The sequence below is a fragment of the Gorilla gorilla genome, chromosome 7 (assembly GCF_029281585.2).
Source record: "Gorilla gorilla gorilla isolate KB3781 chromosome 7, NHGRI_mGorGor1-v2.1_pri, whole genome shotgun sequence".
In the NCBI taxonomy this organism is placed as follows: Eukaryota; Metazoa; Chordata; class Mammalia; order Primates; family Hominidae; genus Gorilla; species Gorilla gorilla.
The window spans coordinates 146,455,985-146,478,999 of record NC_073231.2 but is presented as its reverse complement, the minus strand read 5'-3'; the positions used below and the strand labels follow the sequence as shown (position 1 = coordinate 146,478,999).

General features: G+C 52.2%; 1 protein-coding gene across 4 annotated transcripts in view; it reads left to right on the top strand.

The window, feature by feature from the left end:
- Positions 1–23,015, top strand: part of AGO2 (argonaute RISC catalytic component 2) — a 129,114-nt gene that overhangs the window by 18,301 nt on the left and 87,798 nt on the right. The window contains exon 2 of one of the 4 annotated variants that reach the window (XM_063709543.1): positions 22,277–22,394. The exons of the other annotated variants lie outside the window; for them this stretch is intronic. The gene's annotated coding sequence lies outside the window, so the exon portion shown is untranslated. The remainder of the gene's footprint in view (positions 1–22,276; positions 22,395–23,015) is intronic. 4 annotated transcript variants of the gene reach the window in all.

The window sequence follows — 23,015 nt, the reverse complement described above, 5'->3', positions numbered from 1 at the left end:
CAGGAAGGCAGTGGGTCAGGGCAGGCTGGGCCGAGCTCTGGGGTGGGGCCTGCCCACAGCTGGCGCTCAGTCAGTGGGCGCTGCGGCCGGGGGAGCAGGAATCACAGAATTACCTGAAAGCTTTTTCTGGTCTCTGCCCTGAAGACCTAGGAAGCTGATTTCACAGATGTCCCAGGTGATTGTCCATTAGGCCGGGTTTGGGACCCCCTGGTTTTGGGATAAGGGTGGGGAGAGGAGGTAGAAGCCCTCGAGCAGCTCCAGGGAGCATCCTCCTGAGAGTGGAATTGAGGGAGGGAGGAGCCCATGCCAGAAACCTGGAGGACAGCCCCGAGACAGTGGGGGCAGCAGCCCTGGGGGGTGCATCTGTGGGAGATCGCATGTTGGGTGTCCCACAGCGGACTTTGTGGTGGTCTCCTTTACTGATGAAGCGTGGAGCTCTGACAAGTGACCGCCATGCTTGTGTGCGGTGCCGCCTGTGGTTCCATGTTGCTGTGAACACAGCTAGTCCACTACCAGACGGAAGGGGACTTCTGAAGGTGATTACCGGGGCTTCAGTAAATGCAATGCAAATTGGCCAATACCTGTTTTTAAGGACCTATATCCCAAAACAAACACAACTGCAGCAAGGCTTAGAAACAGCCAGACTCAGGAGCCCAGGTGGCCCCTAACCCGAATCTCTTACTGTAATTGACATCCATCTTGGGAAAATCCTACTGGGGCAGTAACTCAGGGCAATGTTGTCGTTATCCACGTCATTTCTGAGTGTTTCAGCTCTGTTTTGTCCTTAGAGAGTTAGTGTACGCTGCTGCCAGAAGGCAGCCACTAGAAACTTTCATCTTGCAGCTGCACATAAAAAGATCAAAAACTGAAGTTCATAGGTCATAACCATTTGAGATGTTTGTCAGGTTTGCCTTATTGAGTAAAATAATACAACTGTTGTGAGTTTGTCTTTCCAACATCATGTTGACTTGTTGGAGGAGTTTGCATCAGCACTCTTGTTCCGACGGTCGGAGGACTCGAGGGTGCTTTGCCCTGTTTCTTTTTGGCTTTGATAGTGAAAGGATCCTCCCGTGGGACCCACATTCCCAAGCTTCTCCGGTGTCTTGCTCTAAGTGAGGTTATGCAGGGGAGGAAGGTGGCGGGCACTGGATATAAATGGGGAGTTCTTTAGCCCCTGCTTTGGGGTGGGTGTCTGAGTCCCAGTTATGATTGATGGGATGATCAGTGTCCTGTGTGTGTGGCGCCTGGTGTGCTCAGAGACCTGGACACCATTCTGGTCTGAGCACAGCCTCATGCTCGTGTGCAGGCTGAGCAGTGGGAATGAGAAGCCCAGGGAGGCCCTGAGGGATGGCGGCCTCCCTGCCCCTCAAGCTGGCAAGCCGGGGCATCATTTGTTTTATGTTTTTTTGCAGGGACAAAGGAATTAATAGAGTAACACGGGTAAAAAATGCAGAGAAAGCAAAGGAAGATGCCAAGAGTGATGAGAGGGGTGACTTGGAACAAATCTGTGTGTGGAGGTGTCTGAGCTCTTGGGAGTGGCTGGGGGCTCATGTGACGTTGAAGGATGCCCGCCTCAGCATAACACCACCCTGAGCGCAGGCTCAGGTCAGGCCCACCTCGCTGGAATCCTGGCCACGTGATGGGCGTCTCACCTCACCTCTCCGAACCTCAGTCTCCTCTTCGTACAGAGTGAAAAGCTCGTCCTCATGGTGGTGGTGCTTTGATCAGAGGAGATGATGCGGGCGACCTGCAGTTGTGTCCCACATGCGGGGCCCTCAGAAGGTCCCTCTGATGGTGGCTGTTACTCCCGCCGTGATGGGGGCGTTACTCTGCCTGGCAGTAGGGCGGGCGTTCCTCCTCCCTTTGATCCTCTTTGTTGACCTCTGGGTCTTTACTTTGCAAGCAGGGAGGGATAAGAAAACATTTAAAAAGGCTTATCTCTGATAAATAACACTCATCTGTCTGGTGTCCACAGCGGCCTTGAGAGGCTCGGGCCAGGGACACAGAAGATGGCCTGTGTCGCTCAGAGCTCACCTCCATACAGACCCAGGCCCGCCGGACCCCGACAGCTCTTGGGGACCTTCCTTGCCCGCTCGTAGACAGGAGCGACGCCGAAAGGGCGCCAGCTGTGCCCCCCCAGGCCATGAACCCAGCTGAAGCCGGTGGAACTAGAAGGCCACGTGCTGCCCATGGCTTTGCCGTGGTGGCTCGAGTGGCCCTATTGGTGACTGGGGCAGGGGGGCCTTGCTGGGCGCACCTTGGTCCCTGTGCGTGCTGCTGCTCCGTGAAGTATGCAGTTTGCCAGATGCTAAAGCACGTGCCTCACTGTAAGAACGGTCACATTAGGTGTGGATGGATTCTCAGTTCTGAGACGCTCACTCATCACATCTTAACTTCGCTGTTGGCCCTGGAAGCTTTTGGGGGGGTGGTCCCTGTTCTGTGCAGCTCCCCTGAGGAGTGCAGAGCATTCTCCTGGAATGTTTTGAAACATTTGAGGGTGACCCTGTGGACATAGCCTGGCCATTCCAGGACTGGCAGGTGAACACAGGATCTGGTCGGGGATGCGCATGGTAGAGTCCGCGGGAACTCTGGTTGGACTCCCTCTGGGAAGCTCTGCAAAGGATGTGCCATTGGAAGGAGCCAGGCCGGGGGTGAGGCCCGTTCATGGTGTGTGATTGAGGAGAGGGCTTGGGGGCAGCATCAAAACAGGACTCACCAGTGAGCCAGGTGTAAAGCACCCCCTGGATACGAGGGATGAAAGAAAGACCATGGTTGAGCAGGGTCAGGGGCTGGGGCTGGGGAGGGGCGAGTTGCCTGGTGGTCAGCACAGGCCCACCAAGAAAGAGTAGGACTGGACAGGGGTCAGTGGCTCACGCCTGGAATCCCAGCACTTCGGGAGGCCAAGGCGGGCGGATCACCTGAGGTCAGGAGTTTGAGGCCAGCCTGGCTAACGTGGTGAAAACCTGTCTCTACTAAAAATACAAAAATTAGCTGGGCATGGTGGCAGGCGCCTGTAATCCCAGCTACTCGGGAGGTGGAGGTTGGAGCGAGCTGAGATCGCGCCACTGCACTCCAGCAAAGGAGGGATGCAGCCAGGGCCCAGGTGCAGGCTGAGGGCAGGGAGATCAATACCAGGGACGTGCAGCAGGGACTGAGCAGAGGAGGGCCGCCAGCTGACTTAGTCTTTAAAAGGATCCCTGTGGCCACTGTGTTAGAAACAGACCAAGAGGGTGGGGTGGAAGCAGGGAGGCCTTCCTGGAGGAGGCTGCTGGGATGGTCCCAATGGAGGGCATGCTCCTGAGCAAGGGGGCCGTTGGAAGGAGCGGGATGGGGGTGTGTGCCATGCACTATCCCCCGCCTCCAGCATGGTCTGTCTGTGGTTGATGCTGCTTCTCTTTGAGCCTCGTCCTGTTTCCCGTTTCTCATTGCAGATCCCAGTGGCATCGTCTTGTTGACGGATGTTTCAGAAGATGTCACCGCATGACATGGGTGTGTGTCTGTCTTCCTCTGTGCTCCTTACGTGCCCTGCATAGTTTCCGGCATCCGAAGTCCAACCCTTCCTCCCAGCCGGGGAGCACACGGTGCCAGAGTTGCCCGTTGCTCACTGGTGTGGATGTTCACAGTTGGTGGCCTCGGAATGCGAGGACCAGAGCCTCCTCCTGAGCCCCCAGCCTTGCTGTTAGTTGGGGACACTGGCTGCTCAGTGCTGCCGTCTCCCGCAGCTGCATCTCCTGGGTGTAGCCCGGCATGCCCTCTGTTCCGAGTGTCTTTCTTGCAGATTGGTGGCCGGAGCTGGAGGGGTGTTTGGATGCAGGCTCTCCAAGTTTGGGTTTGTTCTGCCACTGTCCATCCCTGTCCAGGGTGAGGTGCTCACTGCCATGCACGCCGGCTCTGTGCCCTGAGGTGCGTGCAGTGTGGACGTTCTGGCTGCACTTCTACAAATGGGGACTCGCCCTGCTTGGCTGTTTGGGGTGTGCTTGAAGGCAGGGGGCAAGGCTGGCCCAGGTGGGCTGCCTCCCAGAGTGAGGCAGGGCTCCAGAGGGGGCAGAGCCGGGTGACCCAGTCGAGACCTGCTGGGTGGGGGCTCTTCGGAGCTGGCCTGAGGACAGTGGGTGCCACCCATGCAAGCCAGTGTGAGTGTCTGTTATGGACAAGCTTGGTTCCAGAAACCCAGGAGGGGACGGTCCATCGCACTCGCCCTGCACCTTCCTGGCTCCCCGTGCATCTCGCCCTATGGTGGGCTCTCCTGTCCTCCTGTCTCCATCACCCACTGTGACCTCCTTGCCCCGGGATCATCTTGGTTCCCTTGTGTCTATGCAGTGTTCGCCATGTGTCTTCTTTAACTCACTAAAGGCTTACTGCCTTTAGTCATTTCTTTGTTTAAGAGTTAAATCTGCATGTTGAAACTCGCTTACCCTTTTGAAAAGTTCTACAGCCATCCCGCCCTGGGGCCTCTTTTTCTTGTGGTTTGTGGCTCGGTGGCATGTGGCCTCCCAGGGCTGTGTTTGGGACGGGAGGTGGCATCTGTGGCCTGGCAGGGGTGATGATGGTGGCCATTATGGAGGGAGGGGCCATGGGGCCGCATCCGTAGCACTGAGGGAGACAGGTAACAGGTGTGCACGGGAGGGAAGCGTGGCCACATCAGGGGGCACGCAGCAAGACGGCACCCTCCGCTCCCACCAGCCCTGCCCTTCTGGGTGTTGCTAGGTCCAGGTGTGACCCGTGTCCAGCCGGGGGCCTGACTGCTGACTGGCTGCTGGAGGCTGACTGCCTCCCTGTGTGCCCTCAGGAGACAGGCCAAGGCTGGAGTGCCGAGGGACGTGTGGCAGTGACATCGGATGAACCATTGTAAGATGAACAATTCAGTGGCGTGTAGCGCATTCACAGTGTGGTGCAGCCATCATCGCTGTCTACTTCCAAACCGTTTCATTCCCCCAAGAGGAGACCCCGTGTGCATTATTCCCCCAAGAGGAGACCCCATGCGCATTAAGTAGTCACCCCCATTCGCTCCCACCCAGCCCCTGGGAACTACCCATCTGCGTTCCGTCTCACTGGATTGACCTGTTCTGAGTACGTTCTATAGATGAAGCCACGCAGCCAGTGAAGTCTTGTGTCTCCTTCTTTCACTCGGCATGTCTTCACGGTTCACACGGCAGCATCAGTGTTTCATTTCTTTTTGTCATCAAGTATCCGAGTGTATGGATATGTCCCAGTTCATCTGTGATTTGGCTTGTTTCCACCTTTTGGCTATTGTAAATAGTGCTGCTGTGAGCATTTGTGTACAAGTTTTCCTGTGAACGTGTGTGTTCATTTCTCATGGGCTAGGTGAGATGGTCACTCTGTGTTTAACTTTTCGAGGACCCGCTTAGCTGTTGTACAGTGGCTGCACCATTTCCATTCCCGCCAGGGGTTCACGAAGGGTTCAGTTTCTCCGCGTCCTCATCAACACTTGTTACTATCCTCTGAACCTTTTAGAAAGTGAACCATACTAAATCATTTCTAGCAGATTAGTTACCAGGGTGGAAAAAAATGTTAGATTTAAGATGTTTTGCCCAGATCACCTAATAGGTATTAGATGTGTTCATTTCTTCATGCCAGAGCGTACAGCATATTTGGAACCTGGATGACTAAATGAACATAATAAAGGTGAACATCACTGAACAAGGCCGAAAAGGGAGTCCGGTACCCAGACTCCATCCTGGATGCCTCATATGTCAAAGAAGCTTGTTCCTTGAGTCAGTGTTGAGTGACAGCTATGTGCTGGGGTCATGCCCGTGCCTGGGGACAATGGTGAATGGACACAGTCTTGGCTTCTGCCCTGCGAGCTCACGGTCTGAGTCATGAACGTAGATGTGAGTCTGTGAGCAGTCACTCAAATCCATGGAAAATGGCAGGTGTCTCCAGCGAAAGCAAGTGCTTGGTCCAGTAGGAGGGGCAGGAAAGTGGCCTGGAGCATGGGGTGTCCGGGACTGCTGCGGCCAGAGGCTGCCAGGGAATGGCCATCATCATCCAGCCCAAGGAGGGGCAAGTGTGGGAGGCAGGCAGGCCCACCGGCTGCAGGGTGGAAAACGGTTGGCAGGTGGCTTGGAGATCATCAGAAATGGCACCTCTGAGGGCAACTGTGGGTGGAGAGATGGAGCAAATGTGGCGTGAGGGAGAGGCTGCTGCCCATAGAACTTCTGCTCCTTTGGCATGGATGGGCACAATTCAGGAGGCAGGGAGATCGCTTGAACCCAGGGGTCCAGGCTGCAGTGAGCTATGATCATGCCATTGCACTCCAGCCTGGGTGATGGAGCGGGACCCTGTCTCTTTTTTAAAAAGAAAAGGAGACCAGATTTATGTTGAATTTGCAAACTTTGAGAAAAATTTTTTTTTTCTTTTTCTTGGGGACAGGGTCTTACTCTGACACCCAGGCTGGCTTGCAGTGGCACAATCTCAGCTCAGTGCAGCCTCTGCCTCCCTTGCTCAAACGATCCTCCTGCCTCAGCCTCCCACAGATGCATGCCACCATGCCTGGCTAATTTTTTTTGTATTTTTTGTAGAGACAGGGTCTCGCCATGTTAGCCTGGGCTGGTCTCAAACTCCTGAGCTCAAAGTGATTTGCCTGCCTCAGCCTCCTAAAGTGCTAGGATTACAGGCATGAGCCACCGTGCCCGGCCGAGAAGTTTTAAAGGGCTTTTTATTGTGGAAAAATTCAAATGTACATAAAAGTGGAGGAGAAGATATAAGGAACACTCATGTGGCCATCACTCATCCTGTCCTCCTCTCCTGCTCCGCACCCTCCATAGTTTGAGTCATATCATTTCATTCATAAATACTCTCCTACCATTTTACTTGACAATGATTTTAGGCTTACAGAAAAGTGGCCAGAGTAGTGCAGGGCTCCTATAGTTGGCTTCCCCTGTTGCCATCATCTCGTCTGATCGTAGGGCAGGTTAGCATTGCTACAGGCTTCTTACCCGGCCTACAGCTCTTAGGCACATCTGTCCATTTGACTAATGGCCATTTTCTGGTTAGTCCGTGCTCACTTCTGGAGCCCCCCCCCACCCAGGCTCCCACATGGCCGGTGCTGTTGCCTGAAGGCCCCTCTTCCTCCTGACGTGGGACCCCTTCAGGTAGCCCCGCATCTTTTCAGCGTGCCCCTTCACGTTCTGACTGTTCCTCTTCTGGAACCTGCAAGATGCTCTGGGATCCTTGTATTTTTCCTGCACCAGCCCGTTTCGTCCCTGAGCTTCTGTTATTTTGTTGGAGGATGGTGCTAGAAACACAGGTCTGGATGCAGGCAGGAGACACACGCGTCCACACTAGCATGCGTGTGTACGCACATCTACGTGTGCTTATCCCCCGCGTTCATGTTAAAAACCATGGGATCATACCGGTGTTTCAGATTCACATCCACCCCAGCAGGGTTTCTCGCCTCCTCCATTGCTTATAACCTTAGCAGGTGTTGAGAACCCTGGCGCTCACTGTCCACAGAGTGTGTGCTTATTCGTTGAAACCTAGCGTGTCTGTAGAGTGTGGAGAGTTGCCGGCCCGCACCCCTGTGAGACAGACTTTCTGACCGGAGCCCTCATGTGTGTGGCTCTTCTTGTCCTTGGCCTTACAGTGCTGTCGGATCGCTGCTTTCCAGAGTTGCCTGGGGGTAGGTCCCTCCTCTTCTGTGCTCTGCAGCGCAGTGAGCGGCCCTCGCCTCAGGCCTCCCGCGGCTTCCTCAAGCCTCTGGCCTGCCCGGTCCCTGGCACCAGGTCTGTTTTCCCTGCTCCCTTCTCTCTGACCCTGCTTTGGTCTGAGCCGTGCCTCTGGGCCCCAGCATTGCTGGGCCGCGTTGTCGTTTTATTTCTCTTGTGTCGTTGGGTCTAGTGTAAGACATTCAGTGGATCGTTGTGGATGGTCATTAGTGGTCCAGAGTGGAAAGTGAGGTTGTTGTTGGTGGTGTACTTACAGCTCCTGTTAGGGAGCTGTTCCTGGTGTTGCCCGTGAATATTAGAGTCGCTCCCGAGCCCGCGCCACAGCACATCCCTAGCGACTTGGCGACAGTGGCTGCCAGGTGCGGGTGGCTGTGTCTTGTATACACTGTGTGTGGGCAGCCCGGGGCCAGGGGCCTCCTCCTTCCATGGCAGCCTCTGTCTGCATCACAGAGATAAGGCCGCGGCTGCCACCAGGATAAGGAGCCAGCAGCTGCTCTCGGAGGAGCCGCCCTGACCCCTCCCCATCATGCCGCCGTGGGGTTTCCATGCAGAATTTTCCTTGGGCAGAGTTGCTTTTTGATTCTAGTTTTTAAAAAAACTGTTCTTTCCATCATGATAAAAAGAAAGACATGCTCATTTCAAATAGTTTAGGAGATGTGGAAGTAAAAAGAAAAAAAAACCCACCTGTAATATTACTCACAAGAAATATGTTTTCTTTTCTTTTCTTTTCTTTTTTTTTTTTTTGAGACAAGGTCTCACTCACCCAGGCTGGAGTGCAGTAACACAATCACGGCTCACTGCAGCCTTGGCCTCAGGAGATCCTCCCACCTCAGCCTTCCAGGTAGCTGGGACTGCAGGTGCACCCCGCCACCCTGGCTGATTTTTTGTGGTTTTTGTAGAGACGGGTTTTCACCATGTTACCCAGGCTCACACATTTCTATACATGGGTGGACAGTTGGGATCAGCCACATTTATGATTTTCTGTCTTTCCTTTTCACTTAATGTCTTGAGCAGTTCTGAGTGCTGTTAATTTGGGGGAGGTATATTTGTATATTTACAATAGTTCTGGGTTTTTTAAGGTCTTGCTTTGTCACCCAGGCTGGAGTGCAGTGGCACAATCACAGCTAACTGCAGCCTCAACTTCCTGAATTCAAGTGTTTCTCCTGCCTTGGCCTCCCAAAGTGCTGAGATTATACGTGTGAGCCATTACTCTTGGCCAACTTTTTTTTTTTTTTTTTCCTGAGACGGAGTCTTGCTCTGTCGCCTAGGCTAGGGTGCCGTGGCACGATCTCGGCTCACTGCAACCTCTGCCACCTGGGTTCAAGCGATTCTCCTGCCTTAGCCTCCCAAGTAGCTGGGATTACAGGCGCCCACCACTGTGCCCGGCTAATTTTTTATTTTTAGTAGAGACGGGGTTTCACCATGTTGGCCAGGCTGGTCTCGAACTCCTGACCTCGTGATCTGCCCGTCTAGGCCTCCCAAAGTGCTGGGATTACAGGCGTGAGCCACCATGCCTGGCCCAACTTTTTTTTTTGTAGACGGTCTCACTCTGTTGCCCAGGCTGGAGTGCAGTGGCGCACTCACGGCTCACAGCAGCCTCAACCTCCCAGGCTCGAGCAATCCTGCCACCTCTTGAGTAGCTGGGACTACAGGTGTGTGCCACCACACCTGGCTTTTTTATTTTTTAGTAGAGACAGGGTCTCACTATGTTGTCCAGGCTGCTCTCAAATGCCTGGGCTCAAGCAGTCCTGCCACCTCAGCTTCCTAAAGTGCTGGGATCACAGGCCTGAGCCACCATGCCCAGCATCCAACAATTTTTAAAGTAAAAGGATGATGGCAGCACACAGATCAGAGGGTGGGCTCCTGTGGGACAGGGTCACGCCCACGGGTGGCTGTGCTCAGTTCTTGATTATCCTCCACCTACCAGCTGCGTGACCGACATTGGTGTCATCAAAACTCTTCATTTGGGCATAAGAGTGGTGTTTCTCGGCCAGGCGCAGTGGCTCACATCTGTAATCCCAGCACTTTGGGAGGTTGAGGCAGGTGGATCACTTGAGGTCAGGAGTTCAAGACCAGCCTGGCCAACATGGTGAAACCCCGTCTCTACTAAAAATACAAAAAAATAGCTGGGCATGGTGGCAGTTGCCTGTAGTCCCAGCTACTCAGGAGGCTGAGGCAGGAGGGTCACTTAAACCCTGGAGGTGGAGGTTGAAGTGAGCTGAGATCTGCACCCCAGCCTGGGCGACAGAGCGAGACTCCATCTCGAAAAAAAAAAAGAGTGGTGCTTCTCTCACAGGGTCACTGAGATTGAACAGGTCAATGCGCCCGAGAGCCTGGTGTACAGCAAGTGCTCGCGTTAGCTGCTAGTTGTGTTGTTGTTGTTTCTCTTACATATATGCTTACAACACCCTCCTTTTCAGAGTGCTTCCTTACAGGGTCTGACAAGGTGTTTGGGGATGAGGGGGGTCCACTCTCTCACTGCCAGAGGCTGGACCTGCTCCTGCTGCGTCTCCACATCCAGCATCGTTGCTTGCAGAGAGCAGAGCTGCAGGAAGCATTTGGTGGAGGGTGCACGGGGGTGGAGAGCGGGGCCAGGGATGGACAGGCTGCCTGGTGAAAACACTCAGGGCTCCGCTGGACACAGTCAGTGCTGACATGTGTCTCTTTCCTGAGGGCAACTTACAGATGTTCCTTGTAAATCCACCTGTGCTCAGCCCCTGCTGGGTGGAGGCTGTACCCCAAGGCCGAGTGAGGTGGGGGCAGTGAGCTCTCTCCCCCTGAGGCTCTCCTGTTCTGTGAGCCTGGTATTGGGCAGTTCTAGGGGCTCTGGCACCGAGGCCCTGGACTCCCACCCAGGCCCTGCCCACTGCTGCTGCCCCTGTGTCAGTTCCTCCTCTGTAAAATGGGGATAATAATAGTGACTGCCATCATTGTTAATTCTTATAAATAATACCCCTGTGCTAATATGAAATTATGTATCATAACCATCAGAATATGACCATAATGCATTGTATTTTATTATAATTTAGTTATTATGAACAATTGTTGATTATAATTCATTGCAATTATTATCAATAAGTGATTGTGTTAATTACATAATAGTTACTAGAGTTAATAATTGTTGTCGTTGTCATAATTAGTAATGGGATTACACTGTGGGAGTGAAGTGAATTAATGCATGGCAGATCTTCCTTGTGCATAGGAAGCCGTTGGTGCCTGCGGCTCGCTGTTGCGGTAATGGCTGTGTAAGTGGGTGGCGGGGCTGTCATCGGTCCTTTGAGGAGTGAGCCTCTCCTGTAGGAATCTCAAAATGATGCTTCAGTAAGTTTGTGCCAGTGCTGCCTGGATAAAGCAGGGTACAGATGGGATGGCGGTTGGGGTTCCCTGAGGAGTCTCGTCTGGCACAGACTATGGGGTGTGGGAGCCTCATGGGCTTGGTTACAAGGGTTCTTGTACAAGAATGTGGAAGACTCAGTGCAAACCTTGTTCTGAGGAAGGCACATGCTCTGAGGGTGAGCCTCTTGGCGTAGGGCTCGCTGGTGACAGGGTACGCGTTGATTCAGATGAATGATATCAGAAAGCATGTTTCTTACAAAATGCCCTCGGAATGGGAACAGATATCTTTTGTTCTTTTAAGTGACTTTGCAGGTATTTGGTCCCATTGTTTGCTTGGATATTGTCAAAGTTTGTTTTCTAAACAAAGCCCCGGAGAGACAGAGCAAACACATGAGTGCTCCAACTCAATAGTGTGTTTAATTCAGAACAGACCGTGGGCAGGATCTGTGGCGAAGCCGCATGGAGAGCTGCCACAGGCATGAGCAAGCAAGAGGGTGGTCCGGTTCCGGAAAGCAAAACCACCTTGAGCGTGGTAAAAGTTTCATTTAACTGTGGCTGCCCCCTAAACATCGGCTGTAGTGGACAGAAGCCACCATTTCCTACCTGATGTCAGCCACTTCTATTCTGTCCCTAAAGTATCAGCTCCTGGCCAGGCAGTGGGGCAGGCCCCACTTCATGCTGGTTCTGTGGCTTTGAACTCACGAGCCTGCCACCCTTCAGAGGGCTCTGAGCGGGCTGTATGCCGGGCGAGAACACTGCCTGGGCCGAGGCCACTGGGGCGTGAGAAGGGCGACTGGGGGCCCGGGGCCTAGAGCAGGTGGGCAAGGAGTGGGTGCTGACTATGTCTGCTCTGGGCCTTCGGCGCTGAGTCTTACAGGCCTGGCCAGGGGGCTGTCTCCATTATTTCACTCCATTTTTGTTTATTTTATTTTGGTTTGCTTTGTTTATAATATTTTATTTTGAGACAGGATCTTACTCTGTTGCCTGGGCTGGAGTGGAGTGGCACGATCTCGGCTCACTGCAGCCTTGACTTCCTGGGCACAAGGGATCCTCCCACCTCAGCCTCCCAAAGTGCCGGGATTACAGACATGAGTCACTGCGCCAGCCTGCTTTTGTTTATTTCAAAAGTGGAACGTTTTAAATGCTGTGTTTGGCAAATCAGGACTCATAAAACAGTTAGTGGAATTGTGCTGTGGATAATGAATATGTGAATGGTGGCGTTGGCAGGGAGTGGTCCCAGGCTTGGGTGTGATGAAAAGATGTTATCAAGAGTCACACAGATGAAGTCTGAGGCTCCAGGAGTGACTTGAGCGGTTAGAGTGGGTTCTCATGACTTCAGTAACAGCAGCAGCAGCAGTTACCGAGGGCACGGCGAGTGCTGAGTGCCAGGTGCTTGCAAAGGGTTTTAGGCGGTCATGACTCTGTGGGTCCTGCCATCCTCCTGTTTTGGAAGTGAGGAGACTGGGGCACAGAGGGGTTCAGGTCACGCAGCAGTAAGTACTGGATCCTGGATTCAGACCTGGTGGTGCCTCCAGGTTCTAGAACCTTGACTCGTGTGGCTCATGGTCTGGTTGTTGGACCCCAGGCCCGGGAGGACGCCTTAGTAGAGTGTGGGCTGCATTGTCACCGCAGCAGGTTGCTGAAGACATGAGGAGAGTAGCTTGCATTCCTTTGCCATAATTATGCAAACATGCAGGACTTTAGGGGACCTCTCTGAAGTAGAGCAAACTTCATTAGGGAATCAAAGGAAAAGATTGGCTCAGAATTTAGTGGGTTTGGATTTCCCAGTGTTTTCATTAAAGAATTGGTTGAATGTGTTTTTCTTAGGACACTGTTTTGAATAAATGAATATTGACTTGAGTCCTGCCTTTGCTTTTGTTTTGTTTTGAGACGGAGTCTCACTCTGTCTCCTAGGCTGGAGTGCAGTGGCACGATCTCGGCTCACTGCAACCTCTGCCTCCCGGGTTCAAGCGATTCTCCTGCCTCAGCCTCCCGATTAGCTGGGACTGCAGGCGCTCGACACCACACCCGGATAATTTTTATATTTTTAGTAGAGACGGGGTTTTGCCGTTGGCCAGGCTGGTCTCAAACTCCTGACCTCAGGTGATCTGACTGCCTCGGCCTCCGAAAGTGCTGGGATTACAGGCGAGAGCTACTGCGCCCTGCCCCTTCACTTTTGTTTTTACACACCATGAGTTTCAGAGTCTGTTTCTGTGTGGTTCCCTCTGTTGCACCCTGTGAGGCTGACTCTGCAGGGTACAGAGCACTGAGGGGATTTCTGGCCCCCCACCCCTGGGGCTGACACTTGGGGCATTTTCTGAAGCTACTCCTACGGCTTCCTGATGTCTGAGGTCATTTCCACGTGCTTCTGTGGAGCATGATGACAATTGGGTAGGAAGGTGAAAGACCTTTGTAAGCTCCTCTCTGTCTCCCTATGGGGACCCCTCTCTTTTACATCACAATAGAAGAGGCTGCTCTTAGGGCAGGGGCCTGGGAACGTAGTTGAAGGTGGATGTTTCACAGCTGTTTGGGGTGCCCTGCGGCCCTCTGCTTCTGTTGGTCACCTTGGCGTGGACATTGATCTTCGCCCTTTAGGCCCTGGCGCTGCAGCCATCAGTTCGTTGAAGTCTGGTCCGGTCAGGTGCCCAGATTTTGCTGGGCTTGTGTGCAGTGCCGGGTTAGACCTGGGGATAGGAGAACATTCGACTTCAGGGCAGGTTTCTTTGTGTGCTTTTTTTTTTTTTTTTTTTTTTTTTTTGAGATGGAGTTTTGCTCTTGTCCCCCAGGCTGGAGTGCAGTGGCGAGATCTCGGCTCACTGCGACCTCTACCTCCCGGTTTCAAGCAGTTCTCCTGCCTCTGCCTCCCGAGTAGCTGGGACTACTACAAGCACACGCCACGCCCAGTTAATTTTTGTATTTTTAGTAGAGACGGGGTTTCACCATGTTGGCCAGGATGGTCTTGAACTCCTGACCTGAGAGATGATCCGCCCGCCTTGGCCTCCCAAAGTGCTGGAATTACGGGTGTGAGCCACCATGTCTGGCCTTTTTTTTTTTTTTTTTTTGAGACAGGGTCTTGCTCTGTTGCCCAGGCTGGAGTGCAGTGGGGATGATCATGGTTCACTGCAGTTTCAACCTCCTGCGCTCAAGCGATCCTCTCACTTCAGCCTCCCGAGTAGCTGGGATCACAGGCATGCACCACTACATCTGGCTACTTTAAAAATTTTTGTTGTGGAGACGAGGTCTCTCTATGTTGCCCAGGCTGGTCTCAAGCCCCAGGGGTCAAGTGACCCTCCTGCCTCGGCTTCCCTAAGTGCTGGGATTATAGGTATGAGCCACCGTGCCTGGCCAGCTGTTCTTTATAGTGTGATAGAAACCAGACCCGAATTTCTGCAGTGGTCTTGTGGATAGAGTTCCATTTGTCGCTGATTCTGCCAGTATTACCGTTATTCCTGAAGAAACTTCAGGCAGGGCTGCTGTGTTTTTAAGAAAATACTCTAGATGACAATCTACTCCTGGAAAGGGACATTCAGATGGCAGCTCTTCAGCTGTTTTTGGTCAGGACCTCTTTACATTCTTAAGTTATTGAGAACCCCGAAGACCATTTGTTTATGTGGGTTATATCTGTTGTATTACAAATTAAAACAGGAGTTTAAAAAACATTTGATACAACAAAATGTCATTTTATTTTATTAAATATGTATTCATATAAATGTTTTTATGAAAGATAATTTCTTCTAAAACAAAATATAATGAGAAGAGTGGCGTAGTTTTACATTTTTCCTAAATCTCCTTAAGGTCTGCCTTAATAGAAAGCGTCAGCTGGCTTCTGCATTCTGTCGACAGGGATATGTTGGGGTTTTTTTGTTTTTTGTTGCTGTTCTTTTTTGAGACGGAGTCTTGCTCTGTCGCCCAGGCTGGAGTGCAGTGGCGCTATCTCGGCTCACTGCAAGCTCCGCCTCCCGGGTTCACGCCATTCTCCTGCCTCAGCCTCCCGAGTAGCTGGGACTACGGGCGTCCGCCACCACACCTGGCTAATTATTTTGTATTTTTAGTAGAGACGGGGTTTCACCGTGTTAGCCAGGATGGTCTCGGTCTCCTCACCTCCTGATCCGCCCACCTCGGCGGGATTAAAGACGCGAGCCACCGTGCCTGGCCAGGGATATGTTGTTTTGGTTGAAGTATAAAAAAAAAAATCTGGCCTCATGCAGCTATGTAGCTGGAAGAGAGGGTTATTGTCGTAGCCTTTTCAGATAATTATGGGTATTTGTTGCTACTACATCAAAACTCGAAAAGCAGTAGTTTCATTTTTTTTTTTTTTTTGAGACCGAGTTTTTTGGCTCTTGTTGCCCAGGCTGGAGTGCAGTGGTGCAATCTCGGCTCACTGCAACCTCCGCCTCCTGGGTTCAAGTGATTCTCCTGCCTCAACCTCTGAGTAGCTAGGATTACAGCCACCACTAATTTTATATTTATAGCAGAGATGGGGTTTCACCATGTTGGCCAAGCTGGTCTCAAACTCCTCATGTGATCCACCCACCTCAGCCTCCCAAAGTGCTGAGATTACAGGCGTGAGCCACCACACCCAGCCAGAAAAAGCAATAGTTTCTTGAAAGTCAGGTGCAGTGTAGAATCTGCAGCTGTAGAATTGCAGCCCGAATGGATCCTGTCTTCCATGTGTTTTGTCCATCATGCACCAGGCATTTAGAACACACTAGCTCACGGAGTTACACGGGCCTTCCAGCAGTGACACATTTAATCGCACAGATCATCAAAACATCCCATTCACGAACACTGCTGAACTAACCAGAAGTCTTTTTTTTTTTTTGAGACAGAGTCTCGCTCTGTTTCCAGGCTGGAGTGCAGTGGCATGATCTCAGCTCACTGCAACCTCCGCCTCTCAGGTTCAAGCGATTCTCCTGCCTCAGCCTCCCTAGTAGCTGGGACGACAGGCGCATGCCACTGCTCCCGGCCAATTTTTTGTATTTTTAGTATTTTTAGTAGAGACGGGGTTTCACCGTGTTAGCCAGGATGGTCTCGATCTCCTGACCTCATGATCCGCACACCTCGGCCTCCCGAAGTGCTGGGATTATAGGCGTGAGCCACCGCGCCCGGCCGAACTCACCAGAAGTCTTTTAAGTATTTGGAAGCTTGAAGCTCATGGTGGTGAATATGTTTTCCATGATTATAATTTTTATGTTAAAGCTTGAATTTTACGATTGCAACAGACACCGTCAGCCATTTTCTTTGAAGTGCAGGTCACTAGGTCTGCTTGGAGAAGACATCTGCCCAGCACCCTACTCGAGGTCACAGCTCGAAAGGCCACACTCAAGTGCCTCTCCTTGGGGTAGCCTCACACTTAGGGGTATGTGGGTATGGGCACCCCCCAGTTCCTCATACAGAACATTCAAAAGGCTTAAGAGACCAGGCACGGCCAGGCACAGTGGCTCACGCCTGTAATCCCAGCACTTTGGGAGGCCGAGGCGGGCGGATCACCTGAGGTCAGGAGTTCGAGACCAGCCTGGCCAACATGGTGAAACCCCGTCTCTACTAAAAATACAAAAATTAGCCCGGTGTGGTGGTGGGCGCCTGTAATCCCAGCTACTTGGGAGGCTGAGGGAGGAGAATCACTTCAACCTGGGAGGCAGAGGTTGCAGTGAATTGAGATCGTGCCACTGTACTCCAGCCTGGGCAACAGAGCGAGTCTCCATATCAATAAAAAAAAAAAAAAAGGCTTAAGAGTCAATGTGGAATAAACTTGATGCTTGTTGCTGCTTTCTCCAGGAGTTTTAAGGTAGGCTGGTTTCGTCCCCGTACTGTGCACGTGCTGTGGTGGTGAGTCCAGCGTCTGAGGGTGCTGCCTGCCATCGCCGCCTTGCACTGTGCAGATGCACCTGCAGTTTCACCGGAGCCACCAGAGCAAATGTCAGCACAGGGAAAACACAAGCCGCTCTGGCCCTGGGGACCTCCCTGAAGCTCCCCGGACCACACTTAGAGAACCGCTAAGTCAGAAGACTCCTAACTCCTGTTCTGTTTAACTCTCGAATGATCTGCACGCGCGCGTGTCTACTTAATCCCAGAGTGTTTCGGAGAGATGTTCCACTTGAATTAAATTGTATCATGATTTACAAACATGTTTGAATAAAACCACCCAAGAAGACCATCTGATTTGGAATCTAAAATCTCATCTGCATGGAGTGGCCGCCTGGCTGAGTCTGTGAGAGATTTGGGGGGCTGTGTGTTTTTTTCAAAGTCTTTGGATGGACTGTTGCTTTGAGCATATGGGGGGGGTTGGCCATGGGCAGGACAGGGGCTCCCAACCCCTCTGGTGCAGAGACAGTGGGGCCCAGGGGCCTGTCGCCTTCAGGAACCAGCCTAGGCTGGGCCCGTGTTCTCTTTTGGGCTGTGGGTATGGGAGCCGGGCTCCCTGCTCATGGTGAAAATAGGCCGCTTTCAGGAGCGCTGTCTTCAGAGGGTTGGAATTCTCTTTGTGCTTTTTGTGGAGAAGTTTTTAAGTTATTCCCTTATTAAGAAAGCCTCTGGCCAGGCACGGTGGCCCACGCCTGTAATCCCAGCACTTTGGGAGGCTGAGGTGGGTAGATCACCTGAGGTCAGGAATTCAATACCAGCCTGGTCAACATGGTGAAACCCCATCTCTACTGAAAATACAAACAATTAGCTGGGCATGGTGGTGGGCACCTGTAATCCCAGCTACTCGGGAGGCTGAGGCAGAAGTGCTTGAGCCCGGGAAGCAGAGGTTGCAGTGAGCCAAGATTGCGTTCCTCCCTTTCCTGATCTCTTGTCTTTGCTGTCTGTCTTTGGTTTTTGGTTTTGGGGGTGTTTGTTTTTGTTTCTTGAGACAGGATCTCGCTCTGTCACCCAGGCTGGAGTGCAGTGGCTGATCATAGCCCACTGCAGCCTCAACATCCCTGGCTGAAGCAATCCTCCTGCCTCAGCCTCTCAAGTAGCTGGGATTACGGGTGTGCACCACCATACCTGGCTTTTTTTTTTTTTTTTTTTTTAGAGTCAAGGTCTTGCTGTATTTCTCAGGCTGGTTTTGAATTCCCAGGCTCAAACCATCGTCCTGCCTTGGGCGCCCACCGTGCTGGGATTATAGGTGTGAGTCCCCATGCCTGGTCGCTGTAGTCTTTTTCCGTGCCCGGATTACAGGTGTGAGCCCCCGTGCCTGGTCATTGTAGTCTGTCTTTTTCCGTGCCGGGATTACAGGTGTGAGCCCCTGTGCCTGGCCATTGTAGTCTGTCTTTTTCTGTGCCGGGATTACAGGTGTGAGCCCCCGTGCCTGGCCGTTGTAGTCTGTCTTTTTCCGTGCCGGGATTACAGGTGTGAGCCCCCGTGCCTGGCTGCTGTAGTCTGTCTTTTGTCTTTTTCTGGGTAGTCATTCATTTGTTTGTACAGTTGATGTCTTGAGCACCTGCTCTGTGCTGGGCCCTCTTCTAGATACTGAAGAGAAAGCAGCAACCAAAACAGACCATTCCTGTCCTCAGAGAGCTTATGACTGGGGGGATGGGATGGGCAGACAGACTCAGGAGGAAGTGCAGGGTGTGTGCAGTTGGGGTGTTAGGGAGGCCTCATTGAGATGGCAGATTCCTGAGGGAGTGAGGCCGCAGCTGTAGCAGAGGAAGAATTGATGACGAGGCCGGTGCGGGGGCAGTGCACGGGGTGATGGGCGGGCCGCCGTGCCGACCTGCTGTGGCCACACTCCTGCTTGCAGAGTCTCAAGGTTGCCAGCTGTTTAGACCATACAGGCTGACCCCCAAGCGTGGGCTGGAGCCCGTGTGATCTCCCCAGGCCACCCGGCAGGCCACTGCCCGCCCACCGCACTGCCGGGTGTGATGCCCATCCTGGGTTCCCCGTTTCTGCTCATGGAAATTCCTTCTTTCCAAGATTGGCTCAAAACGGGTTTCTTATGGAACTTTGCCAAATAGCTGAGGATCCCACAGTCCTCTCTGCAGCCGCTCAGCACTTGGCTCACGCTGGCTTTTCCTTTCCCTTCTGGTGATGTACACAAGCCCGTGGCCCCCAGGGAAGGGCTGGGAGGCCATGAGGCGGCATCCTGCTCCCCTGCTGAGGCCCCTGGCACAGCTGAGCCTCCAAGAGATGCTTACCAGATCTGCAGACATTTTTCGGGGTCCCATGGGTGTTAGGCCTGGGGAGGCAGTGACCCACCGGTGGAACTGAGGCAGTGGGTGGGGAGGGCCTGTGGCCTATGTGGGAGGAGCAGGACCTCACCATGGGCCCCCTACACAGTTGCAGATTCTTGCAAGGGGTACCCCATCACCCCGCGGGGCTGATTCAGGTATCCAGACATTACCAGGATGCTGTTCTGTGACCCTTGCTGCCCTGGAGCAGCTGGAAAGTAATAGATCTGGCAGGGACACCCCTCACGGCTTTCGTCTGACACAGGATGTTTAAGGGGTGCTGGATCAGTGGCCCCAAACTGCAGGTGCTCGGCCTGCGCAGCGGAGGTTGGGGAATGGCACTTCCCCGTGGATTGTCCTGGCTGGTGCCCGCCCGGGTGGCACTGGGCGCAGTCCCAGGTGGCACGCAGTGCCGCCAGCCATGACCTTCCCTCAGCCTGGACCTGCTCCGTCCACGGTGTCTACTCAGGTCCCTGCCCCGGTCCCTGCTTGCTTGACACCTGCCTGCCGGCTGCGGGCAGCTCAGGGCCCTGAATGGCGCTGGGAGGGGGCACGGGGCCGGCGAAGCAGAGGAGCTGCAGACCTGTCTGTTGGGGTCTCCACAGACAATTGTGGAGAAAACAGTAGAGGGTGACGTGGCTGATGTCCTTGGGACTGTGGTGATTTGCACAGAGAAGGAGACCAAGGAAAGTGGCCACTGTGCTGCCAGAGCTCTGCAGATTTGCTGCCTGTCCTGGGGATGTGACGGGAGACCGGAGCGTGCTGGAGGGGAGAGAGGGCAGAATGGTGATAAACGGCGGCAGCGTAAAAAGTGCCAAGTGTAACATCCACCTCTGACAGGTTATCTCTGCCTGTCTCATGCTGACGTCTGAAAACAGCAGCTTTGCTTTCTCCAGACAGAGCTCAGAAGCCCAGATCACCGCTGTGTGTTTAGGAGTGGTGGTTGAAGATCTAAAGAACCTGTTGTTGCTGAGAATTCATTCATTCAATGTGTTCTTCACCAAAGGCCACAGGGGAAGGTATCAGTTCCTCCAGGGGGAGCATAAAGGAGCTCAGTGCTGAGCAGATTCATTGATTATTGATTAGATATTCCATATGTTTGTAAAATATGCGGAACAAAACGGACCGGTTTAAAGTATGTAACTCAACTGCGTTAAGTCCATCATGATGTTGGGCGCGCATCACTCCATCTAGGTCCAGACGTTTCCATCGCCTGGAACAGAAGCCCTGTGCTCCATGAGCAGCTGCTTCCTATGGCCCCCTCCCACCCCCTGGCAGCCACCACTCTGTGCTCCATCTCCACAGAATGGCCTGTTCTGGATGTTGCATGTTCCTGAGGTCATACATGCGGCCTTTTGTGTCTGGCTTCTTTCGCCTAACAATGCTCTAAAGGTTCATCCATGTCATAGCAGGTGCCAGTGCCCCATTCCTTTTCATGGGTGTGTAATATTCCACTGTCTTGATAGAACACATTTTTATCCATTCGTCAGTGACATTTGTTTTTTTCCATACGTGTGTGTATATATATATATATATACACATAATTTTTCTTTAAGAGGTGGGGGTGAGACGGGGTCTCACTAGGTTGCCCAGCTGGAGTGCAGAAGCTATTCACAGGTACAGTCATAGTACACTACAGCCTCAAATTCTTGGATTCAGGCAGTCCTCCTGCCTCAGCCTCCTGAGTAGCTGGGACTTCATGTGGACACCATTGCAACTGGCTCATTTTTAAATTATAGAATTTTTTTTTTTTTTTAAATGGAGTTTCACTCTTGTTGCCCAGGTTGGAGTGCAATGACATGATCTTGGGTCACTGCAACCTCCGCCTCCTGGCTTCAAGCAATTCTCCTGCCTCAGCCTCCTGAGTAGCTGGGGTTACAGGCATGCACCACCACGCCTGGCTAATTTCGTATTTTTAGTAGAGACAGGGTTTCTCCACGTTGGTCAGGCTGGTCTCCAACTCCCGACCTCAGGTGATCCACCCACCTCGGCCTCCCAAAGTGCTGAGATTACAGGCATGAGCCACCGTGCCTGGCCTTAAATTATAGAATTTATTATTATTATTATTATTATTATTTTGAGACAGTCTTGCTCTGTCACCCAGGCTGGAGTACAGTGGTGTGATCTCGGCTCACCACAACCTCCGTCTCCCAGGTTCAAGCAATTCTCCTGTCTCAGCCTCCCAAGGAGCTAGGAATACAGGCACACGCCACCACGCCCAGCTAATTTTTGTATTTTTAGTAGAGACGGGGTTTTGCCATGTTGGTCAGGCTGGTCTCCAACTCCTGACCTCGGGTGATCTGCCCACCTCGGCCTCCCAAAGTGTTGGGATTACGGGCGTGAGCCACCGCACCCAGCCGATTATAGAATTTTTAATTTGCTACGCTTCCAAGCCTTGCCAAGATGATAACTTTGTGTGTAACTTTGTCAGAATGTATAGGCTTAGTTTGGCTGTTTTTTTCACATTGTGCTGAAGGCATCAACTTTTGGAGAATGTTTAGTGAGTCCTTAATGCTGTGGAAAGGTTCTTGGAAACTGCGTTTTTAAGCAAAACAAAGTACATCAGGTTCTTGAATAATGTTGTTTTGTTATGATGTTGATTAGGAAAAAAATGGATTTGTTAAACATCATGTCACTTAAACTTGCTGTTTCCAAGAACTGCCAACAGTGTTAAGTGAACTGCGTGCTCCTCGCTTGCTCTTGCAGTAGGTGGGGGCTCCATGCTCCTGCCTGCAAGTTCTTCCTGTGCTGTAAATGGGTGGAGGCATCTCCCAGGGTCCCCTCCTTAGGCATCAGAACCTACTTGGTTTCTTCAGACAAATTAAAATGTCATTGATGCCCTGGAAGGATATACTTCAGTGGTATTTCTTGGCATATTTAATTATGGAAAAAATCTTACCTTACTTATAGTAGACCTTTCTAAGTTGCAAATATTTTACTGTGAGCATGATTGATTTATAATTACGAAAAAGCAACTTAGTCTGCATAATTTGTTGATAGCACTGGTCATGTTGAGTATATTTGGAGCCTCGAAGGCATGGAATATTGAGCAGAGTGCGGAAAATAAAGCGGTTTTTGACACCGTGCTTCATTTTGCAGGTACTAACTGACTTGTCCATTTGCTAAGCTTCATCCCACCGGGCAGTTATCCTGCACAGCAGCTGTTACAGTCCCATTCTCACCTGGCCCCTGGGCCAGTTCGGAAGCCTCTGAGCAGGTTTGTAGCTTTCTCCTCCCTTCCTGCAGAGCGCCTTTAATTTAGCTTCATCAGCCACTTGTCATCATTCCTTTTCTTGTCCAAGTTTATAGTCAAGAGCGATGGCTGGGAACTAGAGCTACCCCTGGATCAGCGGGTGGGGTCTTTATCAGCTGGGTCTCAGCATGGCTTCTGAGCTACCGCTGGGCACCCCTGCGAGAGCTGCAGACCCTCCCCTAGAAGACAGCAGTGGTGGCCTTGCGCAGCCTCAGACACACCTGGCCTGGTATCCCCGTGCGTCCTCCCTACCCCAGAGCCCTGCACCCCCATCTGTCTTCAGCCCAGGCTGGGTTATCCCATTTCACTTTGGTCATTCCTTCATTTGCTGATATATTTTTTTAAGCTTTAGAAAATACTTTTAAGGGTGGGTGCATTGGCTCACACCTGTAATCGCAGCACTTTGGGAGGCTGACGCAGGCAGATTGCTTAAGTTCAGGAGTTCAAGACCAGCCTGGGCAACATGGTGAAACCCCGTCTCTACCAAAAATACAAAAAAATTAGCTGGGCGTGGTGGTGCACACCTGTGCTCCTAGCTACTCAGGAGGCTGAGGTGGGAAGATTGCTTGAGCCCAGGAGGCGGAA